This window comes from Balaenoptera musculus, chromosome 4, assembly GCF_009873245.2.
Source record: "Balaenoptera musculus isolate JJ_BM4_2016_0621 chromosome 4, mBalMus1.pri.v3, whole genome shotgun sequence".
Taxonomy (NCBI): domain Eukaryota; kingdom Metazoa; phylum Chordata; class Mammalia; order Artiodactyla; family Balaenopteridae; genus Balaenoptera; species Balaenoptera musculus.
Window position 1 is genome coordinate 117,686,638 of NC_045788.1, and position 21,110 is coordinate 117,707,747.

Below are 21,110 nucleotides of genomic sequence, written 5' to 3' on the forward strand. Positions count from 1 at the left end.
CTGTGGAAGTTAGTGGTCATTTACATGTTTGTGTAGTGATTCTAAATATATGATCATTATTAGTTTTAAAGATTTACTAATTTATAGGAAATGTAGAATGCCATCATTTGCTTAAAAATTATTAATATTTACTAATTTTATAGTTGCCTCCACTTTGCTATTATTGAAATGTTACATAATAGTTCTCCTTAAAAATATCATGAGACTAAGTCGTGCCTTGCTTTCCATTTCTCCCATTAACTTAAGAGGTCATAATGTGTGTGTTGGGGGGTGCCTGAAAATATTTCAATTTTTTTTTTCTTTCCTGTGATTATCAACTACTTTACTATTTGCAGAGATTTTGAAAGGAATGATTGTGTATTTTTTTAATGTTTATGTAAATGTGAGGAATACATGGGCTTTCTGTGGACTTCAGTTTAAAAAACTAAAATAGAAAATAAGATGAAGATTAATGACATGGTGTATTTTTATAGAAACTAATTACAACTTGCTATTCATACATAAACAACAAACTGGAAAGATACCCAGTGGGCTCTGAGAGCAGCCTTCACTTAAGAACTGCTGGGAAAGTGGTGGCAAAGGGATGATTTTGGTCCAGTCTGTATGATCTATGGTGTTTCAGGCCCGTGCAATCATTTCCCTGTTGAAATCCTCTAGCCTTGCTTCAGAGCCCCCATAACACTAATCTCAGAAATGTTTACAGAGAGGGGTTGCAGAACACACTCTTTCTTGTTGTTCACTGGAGGGTCCGTGATTGGGGTTTCTTTGGCAAAGGCAGTGTTCTTCTCTGTATAGTGATTTAAAAAAACAAAATCACAGTTTGGGTAGGTCAGCTCAATCAGTTGGCCAAATCAGCATAATAACCAAGCCAACTCAGCCTTAACAAGGATAATTAGTTTTTCATTCTTGCCTAAACCTGGACACTTTCCTGAAGAATGCGGACAGTTGTGCATGAAAGGTTGAGTTGCTGAAAACTGTACAACATGCATTTTCTAGTTGTGAATTAATAAACTGTGTTTTGTGATCAAAATAGTTTATATCAATATATGTTGTGTGTCCAAAATATTTAAACAGTGAAAGAAGCAACCTTCCTGAAATTAAATATGTGGGATTAGCTTTATTATAATTTTATTTGAGATGTCATCTGAAAATTACTTTTCAAAAGCATTTTTTTCTATTACATTCTTTGTAAGGCATAATGATTTAGATATGATTTTTTTGCTAGTGGAGCAGTTTTTGAAAATTATATGTATGTTGCCAGTGCTTATTCTGTAGGATTCTAACCTGATCACATGTTCTTTCCTCTCCATTCCTAGGGTTCATTCATAAATATTCTCTGGAGGGATTTTTTTTTTTTGTCAACATCCAATTTTAGATACATTTAGGTAGCTTGACAGTTAAAAAGTTGATGCACAGAAAATCTCTGTTCAAGTGTGATTTAGCTATTTCTAAAACATGTTCGATTGTCAGGAAATGAATCAACAAGGATGTAGAAATAAAGAACGATTTGTAATTTTGGCAGATGAAACAGAGCAATAATCAGTTCAGAATATTTATAGAATGATAACATTTTTCTATTGACATATTTTGTGCCAGCAAATTTAATTTAGAAACTGCTATTTGTTACTAGAAGCCAGTAATTGACTTTGGTAATCAACAGTTCAAAATGTCTGATATAAGACAAAGGGCTTATTGAATGAATTGGTCTTAGATAAAATGTAAGGCTATTAGGCTACCTCATATCTGGAATTTGTTTTAATTTTCAATACCCAAATCATTAAATATGTATGTAGGAGTATTTGCATATTTTCTACTTTCAGAATTAGCCAGTCTACCTATGAAATTTGTTCCCTCCTCTTAGATAAGTTAACAACTTAAGAGTAATCAAATATCTTACAGTTTCCATTTTCCATTTTAATGCCTACTCAAGATGAAACTTGTAGTAGCTAAATCACATAAAAGTCTGGATTAATAGTGAGATGAGATTATGTAGCCCAAAATGAAATTATATATATAAAGCACAGGCATTTACTAGCATTTCTGTGGTCAGATATACAAATTGCACTGCAGGTAGAGCTTCTCCTTTCTCACTTGAGAAAAGTGCAATTAAAAGTAATTTACAGATGTGCAAAATGTACAGCTGTGCTCTTCTAAATTTCACAGAAATGAGCTAAATTGTAATGGATTTAAATTGGATTGGAAGCATCATTACTAGGTTTACTAGTTAAAGGGAAGTAATACCTATGAGTACTTGGTACGATGTATGTCTAAGTGGCAGCAGAACCATTAATGTATTGGAAATTACAACCAGACCAAAACATGCAGCAGGTTTTGTGAAAATCAATTAAGTGTGTAGATCCCTCTATGTAATCTATGCCTTTATGCCATTTACATTATATACTCCCTGACAACATGCAAAATGATCCAAGTACAGCTGAAATATGTGTTTATGTGTGTGTGCATGTTCACAAGATGATGTGTGTGTGTGTGTCTGTGTGTGTGTAAGAGATCTTTATGTTTTCTTTCCCTAGTGGTAAGGAAAATATCAAGAGTAGGATGTAAGTACATTGGTAAAAATAGGGAATACTAGTAAACTGTCTTTGTTTATTGGATTGTAAGCAATGACCATGAACATACATCTCTGGAAAATCAGCTTTTTAAAAAAAATCCATGCATTTCACTTGGAGCTACTTATATACTCAATAGCGATAAACTATTGTCATTAATATTATCTGAGCAGGTAAAGACCTTTATTTTATTGAAGTATAGTTGATTTACAATATTGTACTACTTTCAGGTGTACAGCAAAGTGATCCAGTTTTATAGTTTATATATATATATATATACATTTTTTTTCAGATTATTTTCCACTATGGGTTATTACAAGATATTGAATATTGGTCCCTGTGTTGTACAGTAAATCCTTGTTGCTTATCTATTTTATATATAGTAGTGTGTATCTGTTAATCCCATACTCTTAATATATCCATCCCCCCACTTCTCCCTTGATAACCATAAGTTTGTTTTCTATGTCTGTGCGTCTGTTTCTATTTTGTAAATAGATTCATTTTTATCCTCTTTTAAGATTCCACATGTAAGTGATATGCGTATCATAGCATATGATATTTGTCTTCCTCTGTCTGACTTATTTCACTTAGTATGATAATCTCTAGGTATATCCATGTTGCTACAAATGGCATTATTTCATTCTTTTTATGGCTGAGTAGTATTCCATTGTGAGTGTGTGTGTGTGTGTGTGTGTGTGTGTGTATATATATATATATATATATACACACACACACACACACACACACACACACCACTTCTTCTTTATCCATTCATCTGTGATGGACACTTAGGTTGCTTCCATGTCTTGGCTATTGTATATAGTGCTGCTGTGAACATTGGGGTTCATATTGGAATTAGAGTTTTTGTGTTTTCCGAATATATGCTCAGGACTGGAATTGCTGGATCTATTTTTAGGTTTTTAAGAACCTCCATACTGTTTTCCATAGTGGTCACATCAATTTACATTTTTCACCAACAGTGTAGGAGGGTTCCATTTTCTCCACACCCTCTCCAGCATTTATTATTTGTAAACTTTTTGATAATGGCCATTCTGACTGGTGTGAGGTGATACCTCACTGTGGTTTTGATTTGCATTTCTCTAATAATTAGCAATGTTGAGCATCTTTTCATGTGCCTGTTGGCCATCTGTATATCTTCTTTGAAGAAATGTCTGCTTAGGTCTTCTGCCCATTTTTTGATTGGGTTGTTTGTTTTTCTGGTATTGAGTTGTATGGGCTGCTTGTATATTGCAAATTAACCCCTTGTTGGTTGCTTCGTTTGCAAGTATTTTCTCCCATTCTGTAGGTTGTCTTTTTGTTTTGTTGATTGTTTCCTTTGTTGTGCAAAAAGTTTTAAGTTTGATTAGGTCTCATTTGTTTTTGTTTTTGTTTTTGTTTTTTGCTTTTATTTCTTTTGCCTTGGAAGACTGATCTAAGAAAATATTGGTACGATTTATGTCAGAGAATGATTTGCCTGTGTTCTCTTCTAGGAGTTTTATGGTGTCATGTCTTATTTTTAAGTCTTTAAGCCATTTTGAGTTTATTTTTGTGTATGGTGTGAGGGAGTGTTCTAACTTCATCAATTTACATGTAGCTGTCCAGCTTTCCCAACACCACTTGCTGAAGAGACTTTTATCCATTGTATTTTCTTGCCTCCTTTGTCAAGGATTAATTGACTGTAGGTGTATGGGTTTATTTCTGGGCTCTCAATTCTGTTCCATTGATCTGTGTGTCCGTTTTTGTGCCAATACCATGATGTTTTGGTTGTGTAGCTTTGTAGTATTGTCTGCAGTCTGGGAGGGTTATATCTCCAGCTTTGTTCTTTTTTTAAAAAACTTTTTATTTTACATTGGAGTATATCCGATTAACAATGTTGTGATAGTTTCAGGTGCACAGCAAAGTGACTCAGCCATACGTATACATGTATCCATTCTCCCCCAAACTCCCCTCCCTTCCAGGCTGCCACATAACATTGAGAAGAGTTCCCTATGCTATGCAGTAGGTCCTTGTTGGCTATCTATTTTAAATATAGCAGTGTGTACATGTCAATCCCAAACTCCCTAACTATCCTGTCCCCCCATCCTTCCCCCCTGATAACCATAATTTCAGTCTTTAAGTCTGTGAGTCTGTTTCTGTTTTATAAATAAGTTCATTTGTATCATTTATTTTTAGATTCTGCATATAAGCAATATCATACGATATTTCTCTTTCTCTGTCTGACCTACTTCACTCAATATGAGAATCTCTAGGTCCGTCCATGTTGCTGCAAATGACATTACTTCATTCTTTTTACTGGCTGAGTAATATTCCATTGTGTATATGTACCACATCTTCTTTATCCATTCCTACATCGATGGACATTTAGGTTGTTTCCATGTCTTGGCTATTGTAAACAGTGCTGCAATGAACATTGGGGTGCATGTATCCTTTCAGACCATGTTTTTCTGTGGACATATGCCCAGGAGTGGGATTACAGGGTCATATGGTAGTTCTGTTTTTAGTTCCAGCTTTGTTCTTTTTCCTCAGGATTGCTTTGGCAATTCTGGGTTGGTAAAGATGTGTTCTTGCCCAAGTTTCCTTGGGCTTGAAATAGACTTCTTTTCTTTGCAGCTAGGAATAGCCAAACTTTTCTAAAGCTCTTCTGGGAAGGTGTGTTGATGGTTGAAGGAAGAAGGGGAAATGGAAGGTGAATGATTGCATGATTGCATTTGGCCAGGGAATTAAAGGGCTTTTACTGTGTGTAAGCGCAGAGATTTATTATAATCAATCCATCAGTATTTCAACAATAATTTGCTTTTTCCAAGAGTTTTTACTAAATAACTGCAAAAAATTGACCTTGGAGGTAATTAGAAAACTGACTCATTGGTTATGAGTATGCTGATGGAACCCTTTATCTATCCTGCCTACAACATGTTTTTCAAGTGATTGACTCCTGCCATTCAAAGTGTTATACATGATCAGTTATTGATGCAGTGGTTCAGATCCTGTGCAGAGGTCTTCATATATCTCATCTCCCTTAATCCTTTAACTAACCATGAAAGGTGGGAATAATTATCCCTGTGGTACGGATGAGAGTTCTTAGAGTGTGTAAGTAATTTTCTTAGAGCTCCTGGCCTAGTAAGTGTCCATGTCAGGATTTGAACCTGTGTTAATGGTGCTTCTCGTCCATGCTATTTTCCTTGCACTATAAGTTTAATGATTTTGACTTTGAGAGTATGAGGAACATTAAATATAATCCTCTGATTTAAAAGCTCTTTTTTTTTTAACAGTTGAAGAAACAAAGTTCTGAAAGTATTAAAAATCAGTCATAGATGGAGAATAGTGAGAGATATTTTATATAATAGGTATTTTTTAATATATGAAGTATGTTTAATGTTGTTTAAGTTAAGCAATAGCCAGTGACCAATAAAACACTTTTGATCATAAGAGTTTTTCTCCAGAAAGAAATGATGATGTATATGGGTAACGATTGCATTTCTAGTATGAGGCTGTTTTGCACATCAGTGGCTTAAAATATTAAGAGCTGTGGAATAGTACAATAGGGGGAAGACATCCTCTCAGTCAGGAAATTTCACTAGCTTGTTTTGTTAACATATATGTTATTATAACCAAAAAGGTACAGGAATTGGAGAGGCACAGTGATTTTTCATTGTGGTCATCAATAACACCCAGTGCCCCCGAGCAGAGCACTATCGTGGCATTCCACGGAAGCGGAGACTCAGAACCCTTCCCATAGTGCTTCACTGCTCTGAAGTAGGTGTTCCCACTAGATGATGGCATCTCTTTAAAATTCAGTTTGTCCATATCACAGGCTGTGTAGAAAGAAACTTGAACTATATTATAGACCACTTGTTAGTAAATGTTTTAAAATTAGATTTCTAATTTCTGTTGGTAAGAGTAAGACTTAAAAGAAATGAGGATATGGGCATAAAATGCATTTTATAAAACTGTTTATTTTACTTCAATTACGTTTTATGTAATGCTGGATATTATTTTTCAAAATATCTTGATGAACATTGAAAAATTTGGTCCAAAATCACTTTTCCAACACTCAGATATTTGATTTATTGTCTTTTAGAGCTGTGATCATTGAATGCTCTTTCTTTAACTTCCTTATTTTATCCAGGAGAAAATGGTGACTTAGAGGGGAAAAAAAATGGTTTTTCTGCTCATGGTAATAATACTAGAGCCTGGAAAGTTGGCTTTGAAAATAAATCTCCCTTCAAGTTCTGTATTCCTTTCTTTACATAAGGGCCTCATTTATATCCAGTTAGCAAATGTTCTGTTTTCCTCTTTTTAAAACATAAGTGGTATGGAAACAGAATAGAAGGGGGATTTAGCTTCATTATTAAATATGAAAAAGACTAATAAAATGTATATATAATTGAATATAACCTTGCCATGAATTATTGCTTCTGTAAAGTCACATTATTAAAAGTTTCTAGTTTATAATTTCATCCTTGATTTATATCCTAGGTCACTCTGATCCTTTAATGAGTTTTGTTGAAATGTTCATTTGCATCCTTTCTGAAAAATTGAAGATAGTCCTCTGAATTTTTTATTTCTTTATGAGATTAAAAGTTTTTTTTTTTTCTAAAAGGAGATATTTAACATACATGATTCTTAACCATACAGCTGGGTGAATGTTTTACATATGTGTAAATATATGTAATCATATGCATACATGTAATCTCTCAGATCAGGATTTAGAAATTTTGAGCATCCCAGAAGACTATTTCATGCCCTATTGATATCTATCACCATTGATTAGGTTTACCAGTTTTTGATTTCATATAAATAGAATCACACAGCACATATACATTTTTGTCTGGCTTATGTTACTCATCATTTTGTCCATGTGATTTTCCCCATCTGCATATATCAATAGGTTGTTCTTTTTTATTGTGGTGTAGTATTTTTTATGTGAATATAGCAAAATTCATTTATTAATTCTACACTTATTGGTTGTTTCCAGCTGCCTTTACATAATTTTTAAAATGTAGATGTGGTGTCAAAAAGGTAGAAGTCAGTTTTTCTCTCTAGTAGATAAAATATGAAATAGAATCACTTTAATTAAACCATTAAAGGCAGTGATTGCTTTATATAACTGACTCATGCATATTTGAACCACGTGACACAAGGACTCAGCATCACTATTATTAATGGAAATATTTTCTGAAACTGAAAATTAGTATGTATTATTTTAAGTAGATGCTACATAAGTATTTGAAAATATTTAAACCTTTAACCATTATTCTTTTTCTTTTGTTATTTATTACATATATGTAACTATAATTATAGGTTGGCCCACATATGCATCTTTTTAAACTCAATTATCAGTTTTTTTAAAGTCCTTATGGATTGCTGAAATTTTATGGTATAGAAAAAAATTAAACCATTGCCTTTGACAAAGAATAATTTGGAATGATTCTGAACATATTTAACCTCATAATTTCATATATGAACAAAATAAGATCCAATATTTTGACACTAAGGATAAATATTTGTTTGAAAGTAACGCAAATAGTTTTAGAGAGATTTTTGTTACCATTTTCTGTCATTTTTTTTTTTTTTGGTTCCAGGGTTCCTATCATTCTATATTCAAATTTAAGATGATTTACTCTACTAGGAAAACACAAACATTACCAATAAAAATTGAAAAGTTCTTTGTTGTAGAATAAAATAAGATTAAATTGTTGTTTAGATGTTATTAACCAACTCACCTATTGAGTTATTTACTAGCTTCTACTGAGTACATCCCCCAGTGCTAATGAATATATTTGTTACATTGTCTTTATTGGTAAATAATCTGGGATTGTCATTTGGTATTATTTACACACTAATAAGCAACTGCTTTAAATAAAATAAATAACATTAAAGTAATGTATTAAAATGTAGTTTACAAAGCCCTTTCACATAATACACACATTAACTCTGGCAGGGAGAAGATATCACACTTCCCCAACCCAAACAGTGAAATAATTGGTATCCTATAGTTAGTAAAGAATGATCTATGAACTGTACTAGGATTTTTTTCCCACTCTAATTCTGTTATCTCTTATTATAAGAAACTACATCTCTGTAAATAATGGAACCCCATTTAAGAGGCCCAGGGAGAATAGTTTACTACATTTTTCCAAAATATTTTTTTAAAACTGGTTTTATCTATATTTATTGCACTACAAAATTACCTTATAATATGGAAATTTATCATCAATAAATAATAATTTGTTTTTACAGGTCTTTCAGGGGTTATATTTTAAAGACACTTTAACCTCTAAAAACAGTAGTACCACTTTCTAATATTTTTGTTTTTATACAACCAGTCCAAATTTGGCTGAGGTCAGTGATGCTTTTTATTATTTTTGACAACTATACAATGCCCAATAATGATTCTATTCTTGACACCAGCTGGCAGTAACCTTCCCTCTCAGATGAGTTCATAGATGGCCTGTTCACCATGCAAACATGTAATGGACACTACAAAATTCCACTGCTGTGCTTCTGCTTAATTAGGTGTAGTTTCGTCTAATAGGAAGAGAAAACCAACTTCCCGCCATGCTTTTTTTCCCATAATTTTATTTTAGATATTAAATACATTTTCAAAAGTGTGAAATATCTGAAAGCCTCTGAAAAAACAAACTAATGCAAACATTTAAAAAATACTACCTTACTACTATGTTATGTATCTTTGGCTTTGCAAAAATATGGTTGACTTCAAAATACTGTCCTCTTTAACTCAGGATGTCACCTTGTAGTGATTGGCCTTTACTGACCCGTGAAAATGGATGGAGTTATTCTGATCTCACTATGGAGAAGGTCAAGTTCACAGCTTGGATTTGAGAACAGCAGAAGGAATCACCTTAGAGGAAGAAGCTGATTTTAAAAAAGCAAATGTTTATTTACATTGAGTCCATCAGAAATAGGTAGATATCAGGAAGGAAACAACTGCAGAATTACTTCAGGATATTTTTAAAGCGCCTCTACTTAGGTATCCTTGTCTAAATATGTTAACTTTATAGCCATTTCCTCTTGAAGAATGCATCAACTTTTCTCTAGACCCATTTTTTTTTTTTATTTTTCAGTTAACACATGCCTATTTTCTTGCTGTAATATTTAAGCAATTTTATCTTAAAGATTTCATAATACTTCATCTGTTCTTATTTCTGTTGTTTTGCAATTCTGTTTGCTTTAATAGAGCTGCTGTAAAAAGCAACCATGGTAATCAGAAATAAATATTATAATTCACAAAACTAGCATGTCTTACAGAGATACAAGTTAAAATATAGTAGAATATATGCATATATTTATTATTATAAGTTCATCTCAGTAAATATATATGTATATGCATACATATACATTTTACTATAAATATATACCATAAATACATTTATATTATATATAATATTATAGATAAATATATATTTATAGTAGAATGTATATGTATGTGTATCTATTTACATATACACATTTATTTACTGAGGTGAACTTAATTCCTGAAAATTATTTTATGCTTTGAAAATTTTATCTGGAATAGTCTAAGTCTTAGGTTATCTTGGGTGGGTATAAAAGGTCTCCAAGAGAAAACAGCAATAAATATGACTTTTTATTAATAGTAATTAATTTTGAAACTATAATATTTATATTCTGAAAACACTATTTTTTTATTTGTTAGTTTGATATAGAGCAAGAAGCAGTACATTAATAGGTTATCATTTTTCCCAATATTATATTTTTTGTTGAAAGAAACTGAATTTACATTTAAGTACAATGAACAAAGAAAAGAGCTCAATGTTTTTATTTTGTCCAGACTTATTGTGAAATTAGTCTAAATAATTTCTAATTAAAGTACAAAATTTCTAATCAATAACATGTTTTAAATGCACAGAACTTAACTGTCTATAATAGCTGTTTTGCTGTAATCATAGTTATGTGTATAATTTATCAATAAGTTTTCTTTTGAAGGGAGGGGATATATCTGATATTTCTTTGATTTTTTTCTTGTCTTGTTTGTAAGAAGTTCTAGTTTATAGAAAACTAAATGGCAATTCTGGCTGATACAGACCATAATGATACCCAAACTCAAAAAGAAAATTGCCATATGTAGAAGATTGTCTTCCTGCCCTGTCCAAACTAGTTATTCCTTATTCATTGTAGGACCTAATGTTCATTGATAGGAAATAACATTCCATTTCTGATGCATGACTAATTTGTCATTTGAGTTGTGTTAAAAAATTCAATAAAATTCAAGCCATAAAGGATTAAAGAGTTACAGATTATCTCATCCTTTTGCACCGTTTTGATTACAAAATTTTTTTAAAAGGCTTTTTAAAGGAAATGTTGCAAAATTAACTGCTAACCTTTCACCCTGTGTTGTTCTTCCGGTTTCTGGTGGGTGCTAGCTATTAAGTAAATGATTCAAGGAAGGAAAAGATGAACAAAGGGCATGGTATATGCATTGACCATAGTAATATCTGCCTTCTCCCTAGAATAATAAAAATCAGTCTGCAATCAGAGTGGTTCATCAGTTACCTATCTTCCATGTAATGAACACACATTTCTATACCCTTATTAAAAAGACATTTGTAGGTACTTCTGTCCCCATGAAGATTATAACTTGGTTGAAAATATTAAACAGAAATGAGCCACATGAGAAAAATAGAAAATAGGCTAAAGTGACTGGGCTAGTGGATTTTTTAAAATATCATGTGCTTTACTTAAAAGAAAAAATAATCAAATCAATGCCAGTAACAATCTCTTTGAACAACTTTCTATGAAAAATAGACTTTGAAATTCCATATGAGCCTATTTGAAAGGTAACTGAATTTTACAAGACCATTAGTTGATATTCTGTGTGAAAACTACCCTGATAATATATTGGGCACCCTACTTCTATATCTCTTGTAGAACAGGAATTGACATATAATTAACAAATACATGTTGAATGAATGAGTAAACAGTCCTAATAATATGAGTATTTGTTTCTCCAACTGGATTTCCCCTTCTCCACATGGCTCATTTCCTTAAAGACTAAGAAGATTCTTAAAGCTGTTTCTGGAGTGCTTATCTTTCAATGATTCAGTTACTTGGCAGAGGACTGGCATCTAGTTAAAACTTACGTATTCAGAGAAATCACTCTAATTCCCATTTTGTAATATTATCAGCCAATGAAATTGATAATTTCAGAGGATCTTTAAGTGTGGGAACTTGTAATCCTTGTGGCTTTATCTGGTCCGTGAAAGAACGAAGGGTGTTACCAAGGGTTTAATAATTAAACTAATATTCAATTATTAATAAATTTTGATGTTTAGTGAGGATACATACAGAAATTTAATAAATTTGTTTGGCGCCTATGTTATAATACCTTTTAATTAGTGTAGTAAATGGAGCAGTATTTTTCCTCTTGATGTAATGATAACTTCTAAATCCTACAGTTCATGGGTATCCTGATTCTCCTATTCATGGCTGTTGACTTTGGCTCCCTGTATGCCAAATTATCACTAGAAAATTTCTTTACTAATCATCAAGAAGGTTTAATCAAAATCAGTTTGTTTAGTTACCAACAAATGTACCCTTAGGAGTATGGGAGAAGCCAAGTTTATAATGATTGAATTATTTTATTATGTATTACGAACACAGATATAAAACCCCCGATCTTTCCCCTCCTCTCTCTTCCCCCAAAAAATAAATGGAAGAGAATTGGGAGCAAATACTTTTTTACAGCAAAAATCTTTTCAAAAAAACATTACTAGCACCTACTACTAGTACCTCTTGGAGTCTGTACTGGGCTTCTCCTGGAACAGTATTGTTAGAAGAATGGGTGCTGGAGTCAGACTGCCTGATTCAAACCCACGTCTGCCACTTGCTAGTTATCAAATCTGGGAAAAAGCACCTTCCGTAACTTACTTTTCTTGTTTGTAACTTGGTAGTAATAACACAACTGATTTTGAAGTATTTGTTAAATTAAAAAATAATAACATCCCTTCCAATTAAGTGACGATGTATAGAACTTAATCCAGATGTGGGAGTGAATATGAATGAAATGGGAAAGGAGGCATGCCTTTGGAGATGTTAGTCTTCCTTAATATAATGTCATTGAGAAAAGCATCATAGTAGCCAGTGTATTGCCATCATGGAAGTCAAAACAGAGAACAGAGTGGCAAGTTTCTAAGAATATTGGAAAGTAAGAAATGTTGCCTGCTTCGTTTTTTTTTTTTTTTTTTTTTTTTAGATCAGCATTAAGTGGAGGGTATGCCAGCCTTACCTTCCATTTATATTTTATTTTGAAACATGTCATCAAGGAACCATAAGCATGTTAATTAAACCAGAGTAAAACTTCAAAGGATCCACTTCACTCCTCATAGTATAGGTTCACATAAGAAAGAGCAATTAATTTAAAATCCAAGTTTTATATATTCCCAGGTTTCCAGTTGGGAGATGATGAAATATACGTTCTCAACTCTCTTATTTCTCTCTGGAATCAGTTGTCACTTTCTTTTGTTTTGTTTTGATATTTTGATATTTTGTTTTGTTTTGTTTTGATATTCTGTGTGAAAACTACCCTGATAATATATTGGGCACCCTACTTCTATATCTGAGAAGTATCTCTTGTTTTCTGAAGTAACTGGTTATTTTGATTACCTTCAAAAGGCTAAATGGTGTTCACAATTATCTCCTTTCTCCTTCTGACGCTAATTCTATTGTTTAGTAAATTAAGGGAAAGGAATACCAGATGAAATGAAGCCTGGTATGATTTTTAAGGTTTGGAAAGGAAATCAGTATTTAACTTAATTGTTGTCTTTTATGTACAGGTTTGAATATTTATATTTGGAATAGCCTTGGAGCTTAATTCATCTGTTTAGACATGAAATATAGTTCCAAGTCAAGCTAACCAATCTTTCATTAAGATGTATTTAGTGTCAGTGTATCTTGCCCTGCTTAAAAGTATCGTTTTATACTTTCTGTTTTGAACTATTTAATTTTTTTAAACTTTAGTGAGTTTTCAGTGTGGAAAATCTTATTTGTCTCTAATCCAACCTCTTTATACAAAGTCTAATAAGTCCATTTTAAGAGCAAAATTGACCTTCTTTAGGTGACTAGCTATTAGTGGGGAGCACAGTACCTAACCTATGCTGATCTAAATCTCAGAAACGTTTCCTATCTCGGATCTCTTGCATTGCAGATATTGAAAGCATCGATGCTTCTATTCTCTAAAATTTTCACAAAAATATCAGACCTGATAGTGTGATTTTTTTTCCTTTTTACCTCAAGATCTAACTAGAAACATAAATCAGAAAAAACTAACTGAAAGAAAAAGTTGAAAAAAAGAAAAGAAAAGGAATTGATGCTTTGGGAAAGGAAATGATTTGGTGGTAGAGTGTAGATTAGAGTAAGCAACCAGCTTTCAGAAACTACAGTGTTGAAGTTCAATAAAAGATGCCCAAAATTCTTGAGTGCAGTAAAACACATGTATAGCAGAGGGCCTTCTGTAGAATCTGGATGTTGCTTGATTTTAAAAAAAAGTGAAAAATATCCTTCAGTGGATCTAGCAATTTCTGAGAACATCTGTATGTTACCCATCCAAAGTAATTAGGAGCTGAAATCATCTATCACTACCTACTGCCACTTACTTCATTTTCATAACAACCCTCTAACTATGTCTCATCAGGAAATTAAATTTCTGTCACACAGGTTGAAGGTTATTTACAAAACAGACTTCCACTGTGCTAGTTCATCCTGCATATTGCAGCTAGATTATTACAGCCAGATTATTGCAGCCATTTTCCAACTGATCTCCAAGATTTTATTCCTTCGATTATGTACTCTTTTTCTTTTTCCTGTAGTTTCCTTCAAAAATTAAGATCACATCTCTACTTTTCTAAGAGTCTTATGACTCTATTGCCTGAAGTTTGTTTCCTCCCCCAAAACTTGCATATTGAGTATCATTAACTGGTTATTAATACTAAATTGATCTTGGAGAAACTTTCTGTGAGAAAACATTTCTTGGTATTGTTTTGTAAGTTAAAATACATAGGCACCTTAGATGGCTCAATAGAAATTTTGCAGAAAGATTCTGAAAGATGTTTTTTTCTCCCCACTTTTTTTTAATTGAAGTATAGTTCATGTACAATATCATATAAGTTACAGGTGTACAATATAAAGATTCTGAAAAATCGTAAGAGGTACATGGAAATAGGTGAAGAATAGAGCTGATAGAGAAAAGTGATGGCCTTCTGCAGGACAAGACACATTATGTAGAGTTTAATTTTTCTTAACCTGCCTTATTGAATAAACTGAACTTTTTCAGAAATTCCATCTTTTAAAATATGACCACCACAATTAATATTTAAGACAATAGCTCTACATATAAGCCATGTATTAGACCTCTGAGGTCATTGCTTGACTAAAAACATAGCTTTGAAAATTTCAGAAAATCTCTTCAGAGTCAAATTCTATAAGCTTGGCAATCTGTATTTGAAGATTGAAAAGAATGAGAAGGTGATTTTGTTTCATTACCAAAACATAAAAATTATATGCTGTGGTTTTATTTTTTTTGAACAAGAGTTTAAGTAAGGAGGTAAAATTCTCATTATTTCAGTAACTATTTTCTAGTTGATAACTACTCCCTGAAGATATTATATTCCTAAATTGTTTTAGCACCAATAGCTACCACTGTAATATAATAAGATATTTGAACTCACTGTACAAATAACATCCAGAACGTTTTTAAATAAATTTTTAAAAATCAGTTGAGTTTGTTTCTAAAGTATTTTGTTGGTGGCCATGGTAAAATATTGACAATAATGGATTTAAAATAAATGAATATTCTAATTAATAGTAGAAGTCAGACTTCCAAAAAAATTATTGGAAGATAAAGTTTTTGAAATTTTTTATGGCAGTAAAAGAGTAAAATGAAAAAAGAGAGAAACACAGGTCCGTAGTATTAAACATCTATAAAAATCACTATTTGAACTTTCTTGTTACTTTACCATCCTGGACTATCACATTTATATATTGAAATGCTCAATATAGTTTTTATGTTATTGGGGGGGGGGGGGGGGGGGGAATTGTGTTCTTCAGAAATTGTGCTTGCTACAAGCAAAAAAATTAAAAAGTAACTTCAGTAAGAACTAACTGGAATAATGAGAAATTTCTGTATCATGGTCAAAATAATGCCATTACCTCCTGCATGATTGCTGCAGTGATTTTTGAAAGCTGTACAAGTTGTTTTATCTGATTTTGGCTATCGAAGGCTTTTTCTATCTAAAAGCAGTTGTGGTAATATACAAATGTAGAATAACTTGTGAGTTATATTTTAGATCTAAAGCTATATGTATTTAATGGTATGACCAAGTTCATGTTTGGGAAAGCATCACCTGAAAATTGGGTTTTTAGTATTTTAAGTATTGTCAATTGAACTAAGAGGTGACATTTTTCCTGTTTACTTACATGATAGTTTATATGCTCTATTTAAAAGCAAAAACTCAAAATTCCCAGTTTTAAATGTTACCATAGCTTCATATACCAAAGAAAATAGTTTACTTAATTGAGTTTCAAATCTTGAGCTGGATTTAGTATTAAACATAGTTTAGTGATTATGTATATTTTTCATTGATAGTTAAACATACACACAAAGTATATTTTCTTTTTTAAAAAATGCAAAAGATGCTTTAACATAAAATATGAACAGTTGAGCAAAGCATGATAAAAATACTTACTTGGAAGGATTGGGAATTGAGCAAGCACAGTGTATTTTTTGCCCCAGAGGTGGCAGTGGGAAAAGGTCTGTTTACCCGAGCTCTCCTGCTTCCAAATGAGCTCTGATGATTTTAGTTTGATGAATGACTTCAGGGAGCTATGATGCCACCACGCTGCCCAATGTCTTGGCCCAAACAACAAGTCAGCTCATAGGTCTCCATGAATGTGCTGCTGGAAAGGATGTGGATTGGTTGGGGATGTATACAGGGAAAAGTTGTTTCTGAAGATGGTATTTTTTATAAAAAAATATTTAACTGTGCTTCTCCCCTGCTTAAATACTTCCAAGGTAAAGATTATTATTTCTTATTTATGTCTATCCAGAGTCTTGTATATAAAGGTTCCTTTCCTCATAAATGTTTATAAAATAAAATTTGATGTTAGAAACAAGAATGAACTTTTTGCTTCTTGTTGCTTGCAGGGTTAAGGCAAAACTCATGGGACAAGTCTGGTTTTACGTCTTTTGTTTGTTTGGGGCAGGGGGTTGTTTTGTTTTTCTTTTTTTGTCTATTTGATGATCTGTGGTATAATAGAAAAAGAGCCAGCAAGCAAGCAAGAGAGCGATGGTAAAGAGGACAGGAACTAGGGAAAAGTTGTTTGTCCATCCTTTCCATGTCAACTTCACATTTAAGGCCTTTGCCACTCCTCTTTAGCGTATGAATCAGTTAGTGTGGAACTCTCCCCAGGTTTTCCTAGCACCATACGTTTGTATGTACTCTTCTACATCATGAAAAATTCTTCCCTTCCTTTCTATCTGAAAATTGTCTGCTGGTCCTCCAATATTCTGACATCTCCTTTGAAAAATCCTCGCTTACTCCCCCAGGCAGAGTTTGATTGTTCTTTTCTGGGATGGTACATATCTCTATCACAATGCTTTTCACAGTGCCTTACAAATATTCATTTACATACATGTCTGCTCTCAGGCTAAACTGTCAGCTTCTTACAGCAAGGCATATTTCTTATTCATTTCTGTATTCCCACCACCTTCTATTATGCCTTTCATAGTTGGCATTCGATGAAAGGCTGATTAATCTTTCTAAGCATTAAGCTAGTCTTTTAGAACAATAATGTATTTGCCATGCAGTGATATATGATCCTGAATAAGTAGTTTATGCTCTCTGCTGCCTTTTTTTTCTCCAAAAAAACTACATAATAAAGAAAAAATGCACCAAATTTAAGAACAAGATTTGTTTAAAAAGTGCTAATTTGAGTAACTTGAATACAATAGCTAAAGTAGTATGAATATCATATTAAGATAAATTGAGATTATAAATAATTTTTTCCACACTGCTTCTCAGTTTTTCCTAGACAATAGAATATTAAAGTAGAAAAATCATTAGAGGATATCTTATTCAATTGCATTATAAATGTATATTGAATAAATAAAGGAATGAATGAAGCCGAGGAATGTTAAGTGACACACTCAAGTCACATCTTTTAGTGTCGATGCTAGGATTGGAGCACAGATCACAATGTCAAGTGAAAAGTAAAACCCTTTTAAAATGCTGTGATTTTTTAAACTTTTTATTTTCAAATATTTTAGACCTATAGAAAAGTTGCAGAAATAACACAGAGGGGACATGTACAGGCCCTCCCTTAGTTTCCTCTATTGTTAACAACTTATGTATTGATAATTACAGTATAATTATAGAAACTGGGAAATTAACATCAAATTCAGGATCCCACATTACCTTTTTTTGTTGGGTCCCTTTGTCTCCTCAATAATTTATAGTTTCTCTGTCTTAACTTTTTTATGACCGTGAAGGGGACTCATCACTTATTTTGTAGAATGACCTTCAATTTGGGCTTGTCTGATGTTTTCTCATGAGTATATTGGGATTATGCATTTTGGACAAGAGGAAGTGTTATGCCCTACTCAGTGCATCATATCAGGGGATACATGATGTCAATAGATCTTATTATTGACGAGGTTAACCATAATCTCTTGAGGAACGTGGTGTTGGCTAGGTTTTTCCAATGGAAGGTTACTATTTTTCCCTTCATTATATACCTATATATTTACTTATATATATATTTATTTTTATGTATATATCTTGGAATAGATACTTTTAAACTGGGCAAATATCCTGTTTTCCTTCAATCTTTTGCCCACTGATTGTAACATTTTTTGGTAGAGTTTTATCTGTGACAATTGTTACTATTGCGTTTGCCTAATGTGATTTTGTATGTCCCTCATTCCTTCTACATTTATTAATTGGAATTCTTCAAAAGAAGAGATGTTCCTTCTTCCCCATTTGTTTGCTTATTCAATTATACATTTATATTAGTGTGGACATGGGTATTTATTTATTGTAGTACTTATAATTCAATACTATCATTGTGTAGTTTATTCAAATTATTCCAGCATTGGTTATTGGGGATTTTTTTCAGGGTGGCTTATTGTCTATTTGATATGTCCCATCCTTTTTTGAGGACTTACTTATTTTTTGGCAACACAAGATATTCCAGACTCACCTTGTGTTTTTCCTGCTCAGCCCTGAAATAAGCCACTTGTCCAAGGAGTTCTTGTTCCTTTTATTGGAGAATGGATTTAGAAACTAAGATCTCAGTGCCAGGTATGCTTATTGCTAACAGGGTGTTATTATTTCTAGTCCATTTTAATGGACAGTGTTAGGGAATATGTGTATATATACTAATCCATGCATGGACTTTCATCCATATTTCTTTCTACATCAATCTGTCTCTAAATATATGAACAATTATGAATTAATATTGATATCTCTGATTCTAATACAACAGGGTTCTCTCGAGCCTCCAGCCTTTCCTTATTTGTAAATTTTCCTCTAACAGAGAAAAACGTGGCTCTCATTATCCATAGTATATTTAGTTATTTGTTCAGTCCTGGTAGGCACATCAAGCAGTTACAAAGTTGATAACCCTTACCCCTGTGGGAAATTGACTTACTAATCAGAGTAAAGTAATCCTGTACAATTATTTTTGCCTCACAGTATCTCAAAATATTTTTTTTCCAAAGCTACTTTGGTTCATCATTTTATTTTCCATTCCATTCAATGTGGTTGTGTTATTCATTTATAACATAACTAGGTTCATTTGTTACTCATATGTTTACCTCATATCCTGGGGTTATTTAATTTTTTAATTAATTTTTTTAAATTTTATTTTTTATTAAATTTGCCATGGTTCTAAAAGGCAAAACTATCAAAAATGTTATACTTGGAGAAGTGTTGCTCCCACTACATCCTTACTAGCAGGTTTCCCATTCCCCCCTTCTTCCCACTCTTTCTCTCCCGTTCCATGTAGGTAACCGCCTTTTTTAGTTTCTGGTTTACCCTTTCTGTTATTTCTTTTGCAGATATGTAAATGAACAGGTACATGTTTATTTTCTTGTGTCTTTTTCTTTCTTATAAGAAAGGTAGCTACTGTTGATAGTCTTTTGTAACTTGCTTCCTTATTTAACAAATCTTTCTGAAAACCACTTTGACTCAGTTCATAGAGATCTTCCTCCTTCTCTTATACAGCTGCATAGTAACTTGTTGTGTAGCTCTAACATAATAAAGTCAATGACTTTCCTGTGCGTGAACAGTAGATGGTTTCCAATATTTTGCAAATAAAACAATGCTGCAGTGAATAACTTTGTGCACGCATATTTTCTAATCGTTGGAGATGTCATGAGGGTAGAGTCCTAGAAGTGGGATTGCTGAATCAATAGGTGATTGATTACATATGTAGTTTTTGTTAGGTATTGCCCAATTTATCTCCAGAATTGGATTTGATTTAGAAACACATTTCCTAATACATGGAAAAAGAGGAATTTATTCACGTTTTCTTCTGGTACTTATATGGTTTCATTTAAAAAATCTAGGCCCTTAATTCATTTAGAGTTTATTTTGGTGTGTGCCATGAGATATGGACCTAATTTTATCTATATCCAAATGGCCACCCAGTTGTCCCAGCACCTATTATTAAAAGTTTATCTTTACTTCAGTGATTTGAGATGCCACTTTTAACGTGCCAAATTTCAGACTGTTTCTCGTTGTTGTATTCCACTTTTCTGGATTATTTGTCTACCTTTGTGCCAGTACTACTTGTTTTAATTATAGAGGCTTTATAGTATATTTTAATCTAGTAGGGCTGGTCCCCCTTGCAGTTTTTCTTATGTAGTGTTTCTCTGGCTATTCTTTTATATTTGCTTTGAAAATGGACTTTAATATCAAGTTGTCTAACTCCATAAAATAGCTTGCTGGTGTTTTTATTGAGATTTTATTGAGTTTTTAAATTAACTTAGGAAAAGCTCACGTCTTTTTAATGTTGAGTTGTCTCAACAAGATCAGGGTGTGTTTTTTCATTTGTTCAAGTCTACTTTTATGTCTTTAAAGAGTATTTTTTAAATTTTTAAATGTCCCACATTACTTGTTAAATTAATTCCTAAGTATTTAATCTCCTTTATTGTTATTGTAAATGGTTTTCCTCTATCATTATATCCTTTATTTATTTATTGGTATATTAAGGCTATTTATTTTTGTATGTTCATATTATATCATGACACTTACTGGAGTCTTTATTTGTTTGAATTAGCTTTATCATCCATTCTCTGAGGTTTTCCTTGTATTCTATCATGTTACCTGCAAATAGATAGTTTTGTTTCTTCCTTAACTGTTTTTGTGCCACTAATTTTGCATTAGCTAATATCTTGAGTGCATTACTGAATAGTAGGATAAATAGTGGGCATGCTTACTTTGTTCCCAATTTTAGTGAAGATGCTTCTACTCTTTCCTCATTAAATAAGATAATGGATTTTGGATAAAG

General features: G+C 32.4%; 2 long non-coding RNA genes across 3 annotated transcripts in view; one reads left to right on the forward strand and one right to left on the reverse strand.

Annotated features, from left to right (window-relative positions):
- Nucleotides 1–16,365, reverse strand: part of LOC118894948 — a 30,320-nt gene extending 13,955 nt beyond the window's left edge. The window contains exon 1 of the long non-coding RNA XR_005019796.1: nt 16,286–16,365. This is a non-coding gene — a long non-coding RNA (uncharacterized LOC118894948). The remainder of the gene's footprint in view (nt 1–16,285) is intronic.
- Nucleotides 1–21,110, forward strand: part of LOC118894947 — a 370,967-nt gene that overhangs the window by 214,195 nt on the left and 135,662 nt on the right. The gene's annotated exons all lie outside the window — the stretch shown is intronic.